This window comes from Crinia signifera, chromosome 1 (assembly GCF_055691185.1).
Source record: "Crinia signifera chromosome 1, ASM5569118v1, whole genome shotgun sequence".
Classification (NCBI taxonomy): domain Eukaryota; kingdom Metazoa; phylum Chordata; class Amphibia; order Anura; family Myobatrachidae; genus Crinia; species Crinia signifera.
In genome coordinates, this window is record NC_139217.1 from 300,110,794 (window position 1) to 300,126,473 (window position 15,680).

Consider the following 15,680-nt stretch of genomic DNA (forward strand, 5'->3'; position numbering starts at 1 on the left):
GCAGCAACAGCAACATCATCTCCCATTGCTATTCAGAGGCAGGCTACACTGTGTATCACCGGTTTCAGTAAAAGGCACACAGCGGAAAACCTCCTAGAAAAACTACGGGAAGTCATTGCGCAATGGCTTACCCCACTTGGACTCTCCTCGGGATTTGTGGTATCCGACAATGCCACCAATATTGTGAGTGCATTACATGTGGGCGAATTCCAACATGTCCCATGTTTTGCTCACACAGTAAATTTGGTGGTGCACCATTTCTTGAAAAAGGACGTTGGTGTTCAAGAGATGTTGTCCGTTGTTCGGAAAATTTGTGGACATTTTCGCCATTCTGCAAGTGCATGCAGGAGATTGCAAGACTTGCAAAAAAAGCTAAATTTGCCCTGCCATCAGCTGAAGCAAGAGGTGGTCACGAGGTGGAATTCCACCCTCTATATGCTTCAGCGGATGGAGGAGCAGCAAAAGGCCATCCAAACCTACACCTCGACCTATGACATAGGGAGAGGAACGGGAATGCACCTGAGTCAAGCTCAGTGGAGAATAATTTCCGTGGTGTGCAAGATCCTGCAGCCCTTTGAGGCTGCTACACGCGAAGTTAGTTCTGACACTGCCAGCTTGAGCCAGGTCATTCCCTCGATAGGCCTTTTGCAAAAGCAGTTGGCGAAATTGAAGGAGGAGTTGAAGCACAGTGAATCTGCAAAATATGTAGGACTAGTGGATCACGCTATTAGTTCACTTAGCAAGGATCCAAGGGTCGTCGATCTCTTACAATTAGATCATTATATTTTGGCGACAATACTGGATCCTAGGTTTAAGTCTTACATTGTGTCTTTGTTACCAATGGGAACAAATCTGCAGAGGTGCAAAGACCTCTTGACCCAAAATTTGTCAGCTGAAGCGGAAAGTGGCAGGCACACAACTTCTCCTTCAATTTCTACCACTGGGGTTGCAAGGAAAAAGCTAAATTTTCCTAGGAGACCCACTGCTATTCAGTCCGGAAATATATTTGACATCTGGTCCGGACTGAAGGAGCTTCCTAGCATAATGGACATGTCAACTGCTATTGACTATGATGCTATCACAATTGAAAGAATGGTGGATGACTACTTTGCCGATAGCATCGATATAGGTATGTCAGATTGTCCATTCCATTATTGGCAAGAAAAGAAGGCAATGTGGCGTCCTTTGCACAAACTGGCTTTGCTTTACTTAAGTTGTCCACCCTCCAGTGTATATTCTGAGAGAGTCTTCAGCGCAGCTGGGAACCTTGTAAGCGATCGGCGTAGGAGGTTACTTCCCCAAAACGTGGAGAAGATGATGTTCATAAAAATGAATTTCAAATTCCACGAATTGACCTCCTTCACCAGCACTTACGTCCTCCTAATACACACAGTCCTCCTGTATTGGTTGATTCCAGCGACGACGAATAAATTGTGTGTGAAGAAGAGGATGAGGCTGAGGAATCTGATGCTGAGGATGACATCTTGTAAAGCCAGTTTGTGCAATGGCCATTGCCATTTATTTTTCGTGGGGGCCCAAACAAACCAATCATTTCAGCCACAGTTGACAGTCCCTGCCGCTGAAGTCCCTGTCGCTGAAATGATTGGTTTGTTAAACTGTGCATGTCCTGTATACTACATAAGGGTGGGTGGGAGGGCCCAAGGACAATGTCATCTTGCACCTCTTTCTGCGTCGTTTTGTTGGCTGTTGTAGCGTCCTAATTTTTTTACCTCTTTGGTGGATGAATGTTGGGGAGATGGGTGATTTCTCTCTCCACATCATCTATTATGGATGAAAATATGTCCTCATGGACATCCATGGTCTTATCCCTTCCTATCGTACTTTTTGGATAGGATGTCCCGAATGGATGGCTGGGTGGCAGGGCACCAGCAAATCTTTTTTCTTGCACCTCTTTCTGCGTCATTTGTTGGCTCTTTGTAGCGTCCTAAATTTTTAAATCTTTGATGGATGAATGGTGGGGAGATGGGTGGTGTCTTTCTCCACATCATCTATTATGGATGAAAATATGTCCTCATGGACATCCATGGTTTTATCCCTTCCTATCATACTTTTTGGATAGGATGTCCCGGATGGATGGCTGGGTGGCAGGGCCCCAGCAAATCTTTTTCTTGCACCTCTTTCTGCGTCATTTGTTGGCTCTTTGTAGCGTCATAAATTTTTAAATCTTTGATGGATGAATGGTGGGGAGATGGGTAATTCGCCCTCCACCCCATCCATAATGGATGAAAACATGTCCTCAGGGACATCCATGGTCTTATTCATTCCTAGACCGAGTGCGTGGCTTCGGGAGGAACACACGTGATTTGGTGAAGTGGTGAGGGAGGTAAGGGAAAACACACCTAGCCAGCCAGCTCAAACAAATTAACCTTAGCGGTGAATTGGGTGACAGATGTAGCAGACTAATTGACCCTACTACATAGATAGCGGTCTATAAGGGTAGACATATATAGGGATCTCCTAACCTGGGGTCCTAGAGAGGTGGAGGCCACCAATTACCCCACCCCTGCCACCAATTACCCCACCCCCCTCCACCCATTAGGTGATGGATGAGGAGGCAACTGGTAATGCTCCCAGCGTTCAGAAACCACGTGACCTCACGCCAGATAGGGGTCTTGTTAGATATTAAACTGATATAATCAGATACTACCTTGCAGACTAAATAAGTGCTGCACAAAACGCCCACTGCTCCTTGGCTGAACATGAGGAAGAGTGCTCAATCAAGCCAAACAGGGATTTTGGTACTTGATTGGATCTTCTACCAGAGGAGCGCAGCTACTAGTATAGCTTTGAACGAAGATCGGTCCTTCTCTATTGGGGAAGAATAGATGTCATCAGTGACATCCAGAGTATATCCTCCTTTTGGGATAGTATGGATGGATTGATAAATGTTTGGGAAGAAGTAGTCCCAACAGCTGCTGATGGTCAGTGTACTAGACCAAGTGCGTGCCTTCGGGAGGAACACATGTAATGTGGTGAAGTGGTGAGGGAGGAAATGGAAAACGTACGCCTAGCCTGTCTGATCAAGTTTGATAAGGAGGTATCTTCACAAACCACGTGACCTCACGCCAGATAGGGGTCTTGTTAGATATTAAACTGATATAATCAGATACTACCTTGCAGACTAAATAAGTGCTGCACAAAACGCCCACTGCTCCTTGGCTGAACATGAGGAAGAGTGCTCAATCAAGCCAAACAGGGGTTTTGGTACTTGATTGGATCTTCTACCAGAGGAGCGCAGCTACTAGTATAGCTTTGAACGAAGATCGGTCCTTCTCTATTGGGGAAGAATAGATGTCATCAGTGACATCCAGAGTATATCCTCCTTTTGGGATAGTATGGATGGATTGATAAATGTTTGGGAAGAAGTAGTCCCAACAGCTGCTGATGGTCAGTGTACTAGACCAAGTGCGTGCCTTCGGGAGGAACACATGTAATGTGGTGAAGTGGTGAGGGAGGAAATGGAAAACGTACGCCTAGCCTGTCTGATCAAGTTTGATAAGGAGGTATCTTCACAAACCACGTGACCTCACGCCAGATAGGGGTCTTGTTAGATATTAAACTAATCAAATGTTCTCTTCTCTTGCTAATGGTGTGGAGGTTCTAAAAGAGGAATGCAGCTACAAGGGGGGGGGGGGGGGGGGGGTTATTAAACTGCCACAATGTCTGCCCCTGTAGTGCTGCTCTGCTTCCGACATGTGCCAGGTTGGAAGTGTAAGGTCCACATGTATGTGATGCCCACTGCTGTCGCCTAGCTTAGTCATCCAGCTACCTCGGGATAACCTTATTGCCCTACAACAGTAAATGAAAACGATTTTGTGAGCTGTGAAGTGATCAAAATTGTCTAGAAATGAGTGGAAACTAATGTTATTGAGCTTAATAACACTTTAGGGGCAAAAACAGGCATGAAAACTATTATTTTAGCAATTTTTAGCATTTTTCCAAATAAATCCAGATCCAAAACCAAAACCAAAACCCGCAAGGGTGGTTTTGCCAAAACCAATCCAGATCCAAAACACGAAGGGAGATCCAGATCCAAAACCAAAACCCGAAAAAGTGGCCGCCGCACATCTCTAGTCAGGGCTAAGCCTGTGGAGTTGAAGTGTATAGCTGCCTAATGCTACTGCCACGGATTTGCTGAGTATAATGAATTCTTATACCTTGCTTCATTAAACCGTTTTTATTGCATGTTACATGCTATGGTGTGCTGGACCTGTCTGTCCCAGGATTGGCTTTATCTGTCTGGGGGACTGTATATATATATATATATATATATATATATATATATATATATATATATAGGACAGGGGTTTGGCACTCCTTGTAACAGCAAAAACAGCAGCGCCGGTGCCTACACAGAGGATTGGTAGGAGATTTGTGGTGAGGCACTCGTGGCAATTGTAATCCAGAACAAAGCTAGCCAACAGGAGATAGCAGCTATCTCCTGTTGGCTAGCTTTGTTCTGGATTACAATTGCCACGAGTGCCTCACCACAAATCTCCTACCAATCCTCTGTGTAGGCACCGGCGCTGCTGTTTTTGCTGTTACAAGGAGTGCCAAACCCCTGTCCTCTATAATCTGCATGCTCCCCTGCCACAAGGAGCCTGCAAGTTGAGGCACCCTGCATTTATTTGTTTGTCTCACTGCATCAGTGAGTTACCTGAGCACCGTCTTTTTTGGGATCCCCCTCCTCTTGTTCATTTTCTATTCTCACTGGGACTGGTTGCTGTGATTTCTACATTTTTTCATTGTTTGTTCTATTGTGCCTCACTTATTGGATTGGGTGTACCATACACACCATCCAATATGGTTGATGAAGAGAGCATCGGACAATTTAATTTTCCTTTAGGCAATATTCATTCCCTTTCTGAGGCTGAGATTCATGCCATAATCCTGAAAGGTGGCATCAATGATGAAGAGGAATCCCTTGCAACTGATATTATATATAGGGATCTCCTGCGCCTTAAAAAGAAGGAAATTGACTATCATCTTCATGCTCTGTCGCTCAGCGACTATTATAAATCCAAAATGATCCCTCGTGGATTCCGCGTTAGGAACTGCCCGACGATCGGGCGCTACGACCCCCAGTTCTGTAAACGCTGGATCGGAACGCTTAATAAATGCTCCTTCGATTTAATGGTGCTAGTCGTGGAGCAATCATCGAAGGAGTTAGCAGCAATTAAAGAAAAAATTTCTAATTTTGAAACTATCCATCTAGCTACATTGGTAGCTGAAAAGGAAACTGATTGGTTGGAGAGGCTTAAAAGCCAATTGGCATCTTATAAAAGGGAGCTTATTCTTTTCAAAAAAGAAAAGTTGGTTAAAGTTCAAATGGACTATGACAGACATACTGTCTACAGGTGGCTGGCAGGCAACTCTGGCAAAGATTCCTCCAGAAAACCTTTCTTTCGTCGCAATAAACGACGCCCACAGAGGAATATCGATCTATATTATCTATATTTTAAATTCATGCAAATGAGGAGAATTTCTTCATGTCTCAAAATATAGAGCTCAATTCAGACCTGATCGCATTGCTGCCAATTCGTACAGATGGCAATTACACTGACCAACAATGAAAATGGTTCTGGCTCAAAATGTGAATTGGGAGGAGTCTTTTGCAAGATCATCTACAAGTGGCAAATTTCTAAATTCCCTACAGGGAGCCTCTCTCAAGCAATTGGTGAGGGAGCCTACTCGCAAAGACTCAATATTAGATTTAATACTCACAAATGGTGACAGGATATCAGACATATATGTGGGTGAGAACCTGGGATCCAGTGATCATCAAGCAGTATGGTTTAGTATCAAGGCAGGGTCCAACTCCAGTCACACAAAAACTAAGGTGTTGGATTTTAGGAAGGCTGACTTTGCAAAAATGGGGAGATGTTTAAGCGACTCATTAGCGGATTGGACGAACTTGAAAGGAGTGCAGGAGAGGTGGAGAAAATTAAAAAGTGCAATACTAAAGGCAACGGACCTTTGTATCAAAAGGGTTAAGAAAAGTACCAGGAAAAGGAAGCCAGTGTGGTTTACAAAAGAGGTATCAACTAGTGTAAAAGCAAAAAAGATGGCCTTTAGGACATACAAGCAGACTCAAAATAATAATGACAAAGAAGTGTATCTTGCCAGACGCAAAGAGGCTAAGAAAGTGATCAGGCGTGCCAAGGCACAAGCTGAGGAGAAAATGGCTCAGTCGGTAGATAAAGGAAACAAAACTTTTTTTAAGTATATAAATGAAAGGAGAAAATCAAATGGAGGAATAATAAGACTGCGGACAGACACTGAGAATTTGGTGGAGGGAGACAAGGCAATTGCAGATCATCTAAATAATTACTTTTGCTCTGTATTCACTATAGAAGGAGAAGGGAAGGGACCACAGTTAAGTTGCAAGGACATTCATACAAATAAGGTAGATGGAGGTACATTTACTAGTGAGAAAGTCCTAACAGAACTTTCAAGACTGAAAGTGGATAAATCAATGGGGCCAGACGGAGTGCATCCAAGGATACTAAAAGAACTAAAAGATGTGTTGGTAGCGCCATTAACAGATTTATTCAATCAGTCACTAGATACAGGTGCAGTTCCAGAGGACTGGAGAAAAGCAAATGTAGTTCCACTGCACAAAAGCGGAAGCAAAGAAGAAGCAAGTAACTACAGACCAGTGAGCCTTACATCAGTAGTAGGGAAAATAATGGAAACACTATTAAAAGAAAGAATAGTGGAATATCTTAAATTAAACAACTTACAGGATCCAAAACAGCATGGTTTTACTGCAGGGAGATCATGCCAAACAAGTCTCATTGACTTTTTTGACTCCGTGACCAAAATACTAGATGAAGGGGGGGCTGTAGATGTGGCATATCTAGACTTTAGTAAGGCATTTGACACTGTCCCACATCGCAGGCTGCTAAATAAACTTGAAAGTGTGGGATTGGATTATAAAACAATTAAATGGATAAGAACCTGGTTGCAGGATAGGAAACAGACAGTTGTCGTAAATGGAGTGCATTCTATGGAGGGACATGTTACCAGTGGAGTACCCCAGGGATCTGTACTTGGACCAGTGCTCTTTAATATCTTTGTTAGTGACATTGCAAATGGTATTGAAGGGAAAGTATGCCTTTTTGCAGATGATACAAAGATATGCAACAGAGTAGACACACCAGGAGGGGTAAATCAAATGACTGATGATCTAAGTAAACTTGAGAATTGGTCAAGAGAATGGCAACTACAGTTTAATGCTAAAAAATGCAAAATTATGCACTTGGGACTCAAAAACCCAAAGGCTCAATATAGTATCAAGGGTACTATAATGGAAACTACTGAGGAGGAAAGAGATCTAGGAGTCACTATTTCAAGTGACTTAAAGGCAGGGAGGCAATGTAACAAAGCAATGAGGAAGGCTAGTCAGATGCTTGGTTGCATAGGGAGAGGAATCAGTAGCAGAAAAAAAGACGTAATAATGCCACTTTATAGGTCATTGGTACGACCTCATCTGGAATACTGTGTCCAGTTCTGGAGACCATATCTTCAGAAGGATATAAATACATTGGAGAGTGTACAAAGAAGGGCAACTAAAATGGTGCATGGCCTACATCACAAAACTTACCTGGATAGACTAAAAGATCTTAACATGTATAGTTTGGAGCAGAGAAGGGAAAGGGGGGACATGATAGAAATCTTCAAATATATCAAGGGTTTTAACATAGTACAGGTGGGAAATTTTCTTCAAAGGAAAACAAGTAATAAAACACGAGGACATGCTCTGAAACTGGAGGGAGGTAGGTTCAGGGGAAATGTTAGAAAGAATTACTTCACAGAAAGGGTAGTGGATAAGTGGAATAGCCTCCCATCAGAGGTGGTAGAGGCTAAGACAGTAGAACAATTTAAACATGCTTGGGATAGGCATATGAATATCCTTACAAAGAAATAAGGATTAAAAAGGGTTGAGTTTACCTGAAGGGTAAAAAAGGGGCAGACTAGATGGGCCAAATGGTTCTTATCTGCCGTCAAATTCTATGTTTCTAATTCGATTCCGAGACATCAGCTGATAATACTAGCTCCAACAGTGAGGTTGATCAGCGCAAAACTAAAGGTGCCAAAGCCGGCCCTTTAGGGAGGCATCCCCAGAAGGGTCGAGGTGGCCCCAACCCAGACGCAAGAGGCGCCATACCCGAAGGGGGCAGCAGTGGAAGAGGAGGCGGACGTCCGGGTCGCCCACCAACAAATCCGAGAACATAACTTTCAATCTCTCGTCCCATGAATTATCTACAAGTGAGATTAAACTCCTTAATCATGGACTCTCTTTCGTACCCTCTGTCCCTTTTAGTGATCTTCAGTGGCAAATTGAGAAGCATGAACTGGTCAGAAAAATTAAACTACAAGAATTTTTCTCTTCCCAACCCAGCTCCAATAAACCAGCTAAACCACCTTTGCCACCGACATTAAAAAAGTTCGCACCAGTGTCATCATTTGAACCTTACTCCAACAACGCCAGCATTAAATCTTTTTCAAGAATGCTGGAAGCAGGTTTACCGGATATAATAGAACGCTCCTCTAATGTCCATCCTAATCTCATGCCATCTGACAGGCTGGCATTACAAAATTTAAGTAATAACAAAAACCTCATTATTCGACAGGCGGACAAGGGTGGGGCTGTGGTCCTCCAGGATCTGTCCGATTATCATACAGAAATAATGAGGCAACTGGCTGATGTCGACACTTATCGTCAGTTGACAGTTAATCCTACTCTACAATGTCGACAGAAACTGTCCAACATTCTTCAGATGGGCGTTGATGCCAAGATTATTTCCAAGGATATACAAGCCATCTTAATACCGGATTTTCCTATTACCCCGTGCCTGTACACACTCCCTAAAATCCACAAGGGCTTATCCCCTCCCCCGGGACGCCCGATTGTGTCGGCATGCGGGTCCTTGTTACAACCTTCAGCTACTTATCTGGACGATATTTTGCAGCCCCTTATCAAGACACAACCGACTTTTCTTTTGGATACCACCACTTTTTTACAGATTCTCCACCAACTCCCCAATTTGCCCGACGATTGCCATTTGGCCACCATTGATGTGGTAAATTTGTACACTGTCATTCCACACTCCATGGGTCTTTCTGCCTTGAGACGTTTTCTTATTTCTCACAGTGATTTTGACTCTGTGAAAATTGATTTTTTGGTTGAACTTATGGATTTAATTTTGCATAACAACTTTTTCATTTACAACAATATTTTTTATTTACAGCTACGGGGCTGTGCAATGGGCAGCTCCGTAGCTCCGTCATATGCCAACATTTTTATGTTTTCTGCAGAGTTTGATATTTTTTTGTCTGATTCCTTGGTTGCAGATCATTTTATTGTATTCAAAAGGTATATAGATGACCTGTTTGCCATCTGGCAAGGTGATATTGCTTTATTGCATAATTTAATATCCAAACACAATACTACCAATAATGCAATTAAGTTTACCTTTGAGACCTCAAATGTGGAGGTCCATTTTCTTGACGTTAAGGTGACCCTTGTTTCAGGTAAAATCACCACCAGTGTGTACACCAAGACAACCGATCGCAACACCATGCTATCTCCAACAAGTTGTCACCCCCGCAGTCTTGTTATGTCACTGCCATATTCTCAAATGTTGCGCTATTATCGCATTAATAGCGATCAAGCCAACTGCAATCTCCAGCTCGATGCCCTCATCGATAAATTTTTGGCACGTGGCTTTAATCGCCAAGACTTGCTGGCATGTAAAAATAGAGTTCTACAACTTAACCGTGAATCTTTATTACAACCTAGACCCAAAGACAAAACAATGTCTAAAATTATGCCCTGGGTCAACCGGTATAATGTTGTTTCCACTGATACAACCACCATGGTCAAAAGCAATTGGCCCCTGATTAAAAGTGATACGACTCTACCGTTTGGTGAGCATCGCATTATGCCCTGTTATTCTAAGGGTCGGAGTTTAAAGGACATTTTGGTTAAAACCAATGTCTCCTTTGACCCTGCACCGCAAATCACGACATGGCTGGGTGCCAATAAAAAGAAAGGCTGTTTTAAATGTGCATGCACTACTTGCCAATTTCTCTTGACAGGTGATACCTTTAATCACCCCCACACTGGACAGGCTTTTAAAATCCGGCATTATCTAACTTGCAATTCTTCCTTTATTATTTACCAGTTGATTTGTCCTTGTAGTTTGTCTTATATAGGCAAAACCATCAGGAAATTCAAGGAGCGAATGACCATGCACAGGAGTACCATTCGCCAGGCACTGACTTCTGGTGCCAGTGAACACCCTGTGGCGAGACATTTTGTCGAGCATAAACATCCTCTACATAGTCTCAGATATAGGATGATTGATTGGGTGCCTCCCAATATCCGTGGTGGGGACCGTGGGACCCAATTGTTGCGCTGTGAAGCGCGGTGGATACACCGCCTTAACACCATTGCGCCGAAAGGCCTTAATGAGCAAATTTCGTTTGCTGTCTTTCGTTAATGCTGCTATGCCCTTACATGTTTTCTTACTTGATGCTGCTAATATGTTTTCTTACTTGATGCTGCTAACATTATATCGTCTGTTTTTCTTTTTATTAGTACTGTCCTTTTCTGTATATACCGCTATAATGTTTTATTGTCTGTTTTGAGTCACTATGATATTGTTACATTTATTCTCATCTATTTTTGCGGTTGTTACATTTCTTACATCCCTTTGTGAAGTGAGTCTGAGATCGCATGCAGACAGCGCTGCCTGCATTTTTGTTGAAAGTCATCCTGAGATTGTATGCAGATAGCGCTACCTGCATCTATATATATTTTTTCCAGCTCCCCCTTCCCACACTCTCTTGTAATTTATGGTGTTTTCCCCTCAGTGCAGGAGTTGTCTTTGTTTACCGTTTCTATGGTAACTCTACTCTCCAGTCACTGTGCACTGGCTGAATAGGTGATGTCATCATATGGCATCCTGTGGGCGTCGTCCCAAACCCCCGGCATCTCAGCCTCACTCCTCTGGTGTAGTGTGCTATAAAGGTATGTTTTTATCTTTGCTTCTGTGTAACCTGACGAAAATTAGAAGTAATAAATTGAAACGTTAAATAAAAAAAAAAAAAAAAAAAAAAGCTGCTATCTCCTGTTGGCTAGCTTTGTTCTGGATTACAATTGCCTCGACTGCCTCACCACAAATCTCATATATATATATATATATATATATATATATATATATATATATATAGTAGTTTGGTAGGTCGGCACTCATGCAGTCCAAGGTAAATGGTTACTTGCCGGGTGCCTTCTGTAATGAACACGAGGGGCGAGTTCTCACATATGAACAGCAACAGCGTCACTCCGGTCTATGATAAAGTTTTAAAAGAACGAGACTGCAACCATGGTCTTTTTCAGCAACGTTTCAACTCCTTTATTTGGAGTTTTTGTCAAGCCACAAGTAACAAGTGCAAAGCATGCTCATTAAATAGCAGACACAGAGTGAGTGAATCAATTAACAAATCACCTCCCACATCCGGAAAAAAACGTTGGGGGTAATGTCAATCACAAAAAGCCCACATAAAATGTACCAAACACCATAAGTGGATACATAAACAATTACATAAAACAAATTACACTAGATGAAAATTCATACAAATGTAACAAAGATACATCACAAACACGATTAAAAATCACAGTGTTAACAGTGATAAAGATTGTGTACCTGAAAAGCAACTGGTAATTAACTGGTTAGATGCCGTAGCAAAATTGAGTTTAATGTATTATAAATTTCATTAATACAGAGTTTAGCACAGAATGACAGCATCAGTATAAAAATTGCGCAGCACAAAAACAGATATAAATTTCACAATAATCACAGATAGCATTGTAAGCCCAGAGTCTCATTGAGACCCTTAGGAGCCAGCGCGTCAAGATTAGTGATCCAGCGGGATTCCAGTCTCAGTAGAATTCTTGATCTATCACCACCCCGGACCATGTCCCCCCTTTGGTCCGGGGTGGTGATAGATCAAGAATTCTACTGAGACTGGAATCCCGCTGGATCACTAATCTTGACGCGCTGGCTCCTAAGGGTCTCAATGAGACTCTGGGCTTACAATGCTATCTGTGATTATTGTGAAATTTATATCTGTTTTTGTGCTGCGCAATTTTTATACTGATGCTGTCATTCTGTGCTAAACTCTGTATTAATGAAATTTATAATACATTAAACTCAATTTTGCTACGGCATCTAACCAGTTAATTACCAGTTGCTTTTCAGGTACACAATCTTTATCACTGTTAACACTGTGATTTTTAATCGTGTTTGTGATGTATATTTGTTACATTTGTATGAATTTTCATCTAGTGTAATTTGTTTTATGTAATTGTTTATGTATCCACTTATGGTGTTTGGTACATTTTATGTGGGCTTTTTGTGATTGACATTACCCCCAACGTTTTTTTCCGGATGTGGGAGGTGATTTGTTAATTGATTCACTCTGTGTCTGCTATTTAATGAGCATGCTTTGCACTTGTTACTTGTGGCTTGACAAAAACTCCAAATAAAGGAGTTGAAACGTTGCTGAAAAAGACCATGGTTGCAGTCTCGTTCTTTTAAAACTTTATCATAGACCGGAGTGACGCTGTTGCTGTTCATATATATATATATATATATATATATATATATATATATATATATATATATAGCGCACACATATTCCGCAGCGCTTTGCAGAGAATTAGAGAATTTTTGAATATTTACATCAGTCGCTGCCCCAGTGGAGCTTACAATCTATATTCCCTAATACATGTACATACACACTCATTCATTCTAGGGTTAAATTTGTGGGGAGCCAATTAACCTCTCAGTATATTTTTGAATTGTGGGAGGAAACCGGAGTACGCAGAGGAAACCCACTCAAGCTCAGGGAGAATCTACAAACTCCGCACAGTTAGGACCATGATGTGAATCAAGGTTATGGTATATTACAGGGGTCCTTAAACTATTTTGCTCTGGGACCCCATCAGACAATAAAAATAATTACAGGACCCCATAAAGTAACTGTAGAAGGTCAACACATCACATGTGTACAGTAGTCAGCAGACAGCACATACATGGCAGCATTGTGGAGGCACAACATGATGTGTGGAGTCTAATATAACAGACAATTCAACAGATTTTTCAGACTCCTCACTGACTGAGATTAGAAAAGTCATCAGCCTGATGGTCAGCAACATGGAGTACCCACCCCATGCTGAGAACGTCGGGACCCACTTTGGGTTAGGACCCACAGTTTGAGAACCGCTGGTATATTAGATCTACAGGGGGAAAATCATATTAGATCTACAGGGGGAAAATCGTGTCCTTATCCCGGCCCCCAGGGATGGTGGGCAAGTCTCCCGCTTTCTGTTCATAGCCCCCGCTCCCTTCTTGCCTGCTGGATAAATTACCGCAAATCGCGGGTCCGCGGTGAGGGGCTTCAATGACACGATTGCAGCATTTTGCATCATTTATGATGTCAGCCTTGCCCCCCGCCCCCCTGACATGTTGCCTCTCTGGGCTTCTTTCGGAGGGGTGAAGTTTAAAGTAGGCAAGTATGGCTTGGAGGATGCTCTGCATGACATTCACACCAGCACCTGCCTAGACATTGAAATATCATGACAGTCAGACATTAGAACCGAGAACATCTGGCATAGTATAATATTCTCAAACACATTTCTTTTACAACATTTAATTTCCTTTCCTGAGTGTTATCTTTATACATTTCCAAATGATATGCATGAAAACAAATAAAGTATATGATGTGGTTTATTCCAGAAAATGTAATAACACAATCAATTATAGTACACAGTATCTGAAATGTACAAATGGTTGAAGACACAGCAAATTCCATATACAATACATCTCTCGTTGGGTATCTCTCATATGAAATCTGTGGAGAAAAACGTGGGCATGTGCCTTTTTACACTCAAATACTTTTAATAAAACTCTTTGGAGAACAGACTTTGTATTCAATTTGTCACCACTAGAAATAATTGCATATCGAAAGAAGCTCAAAGATCCTAGTTGTTTGAGGATTAACATTAGCGCCAGTATACTATTGTTGTATACATTTGTGCTCTGTTTCCTTCCTTCAGGGAAAACCAGTATACATACAGGGGTGGGGTCCTGGGGTGCACACCAATTGAGAGGTGCGACCCTGCGGAGACCTTTCAGTAGAACTGCATACAAAGTCAAAGGTGCAGGTGCACAAATCAAACTCCCAATTTAAAATATTGCAATAAAATTTTGCATTTTTAGCGAGGTTCTTCGCTTATTTATGGCCATAAGTAACGGCTTGCCCACCGTGTCCAGGTGACCTCATTAGTCCAAAATGTTAGGGACTTGCCCGACTAATGAGGTCACCTGGACGCGGTGGGCAAGCCGTTACTTATAGCCATAAATAAGCGAAGAACCTCGCTAAAAATGCAAAATTTTATTGCAATATTTTAAATTGGGAGTTTGATTTGTGCACCTGCACCTTTGACTTTGTATGCAGTTAAACCCAGTATACAGTATGGGCTACTCCTAATAACTAACTATTTATTGTATAAACTAGCACGTTAGTAGGATATTGTTATATATATATATATATATATATATATATGTAAAAAACATATAAACATTCCATATAAATTACATCAAAGATATACTGTATATAGGCCTTTATTCAGATCTGATCGCAGTACAAATTTGTGCTCAAAATGGCAAAACCATGTGCACTGCAGGGGGGGCAGATATAGTAACATGTATAGAGAGAGTTAGATTTGGGTGAGTTATTTTGTTTCTGTGCAGGGTAAATGCTGGCTGCATTATTTTTACACTGCTATTTAGATTTCCGTTTCAACTCACCTCACCCAAATTTAACTCTCTCTGCACATGCTACATCTGCTCCACCTGCAGTGCACATGGTTTTGCCCATTTTCCAAACAAATTTGTACTGTACAAATAGTTCCTTGCAGAATGAAACTAAAGCTCCACCTTGTGGCAGATTATAAGATTCCAGCTGGACAAAATGTTAAGTGCTGTATATAATACAAAAGGCTTTAAAGACTCATTATTGATGTCAGTCTTGCTTGACAATTGTTCAAATAAACGCTGTAAATTTTGTACAGGGATATATTAGTTAATAGATAAATCAATCAGTCAGTCAGTCAGTCAATCGAGCAATACAGAGTGTGAACACTGATAAGATCAATAGGCAACTAACATTTCCTTTATGTTAATAGACAAATTACTGAGTATTTACAATGGGTCAAAGGGGGCCCACATCGCAAATCCTGCACCCATTTTTTTCAATTCTTACCCTCCAGAGTCCCATGTTGGAAGCAGCGCTGCAGAAAAAAACAGGAAATGGACATTTTCTGGCATTGCGTTACGCTCAATAACAAAATCACTGGGGAAGTTCTCTGCCCCGTTTTTGTGTGTCTAGTAGTGCAACCCCATTCTTCTTTTGTGTTAATACCATTTTTCTGAACATTCACAATAGACTCTGGGGCAGAAGGCCCAATGCATGACATACAGTAAAGCCATAGTGGCCTACTCTCCTGCATTCTGCAGGAGACTCCCTGATATAGCAGCAATCTCCCTCTCCCTCATTAGTCTAGCAATCTCCCTCATTTCACCTAG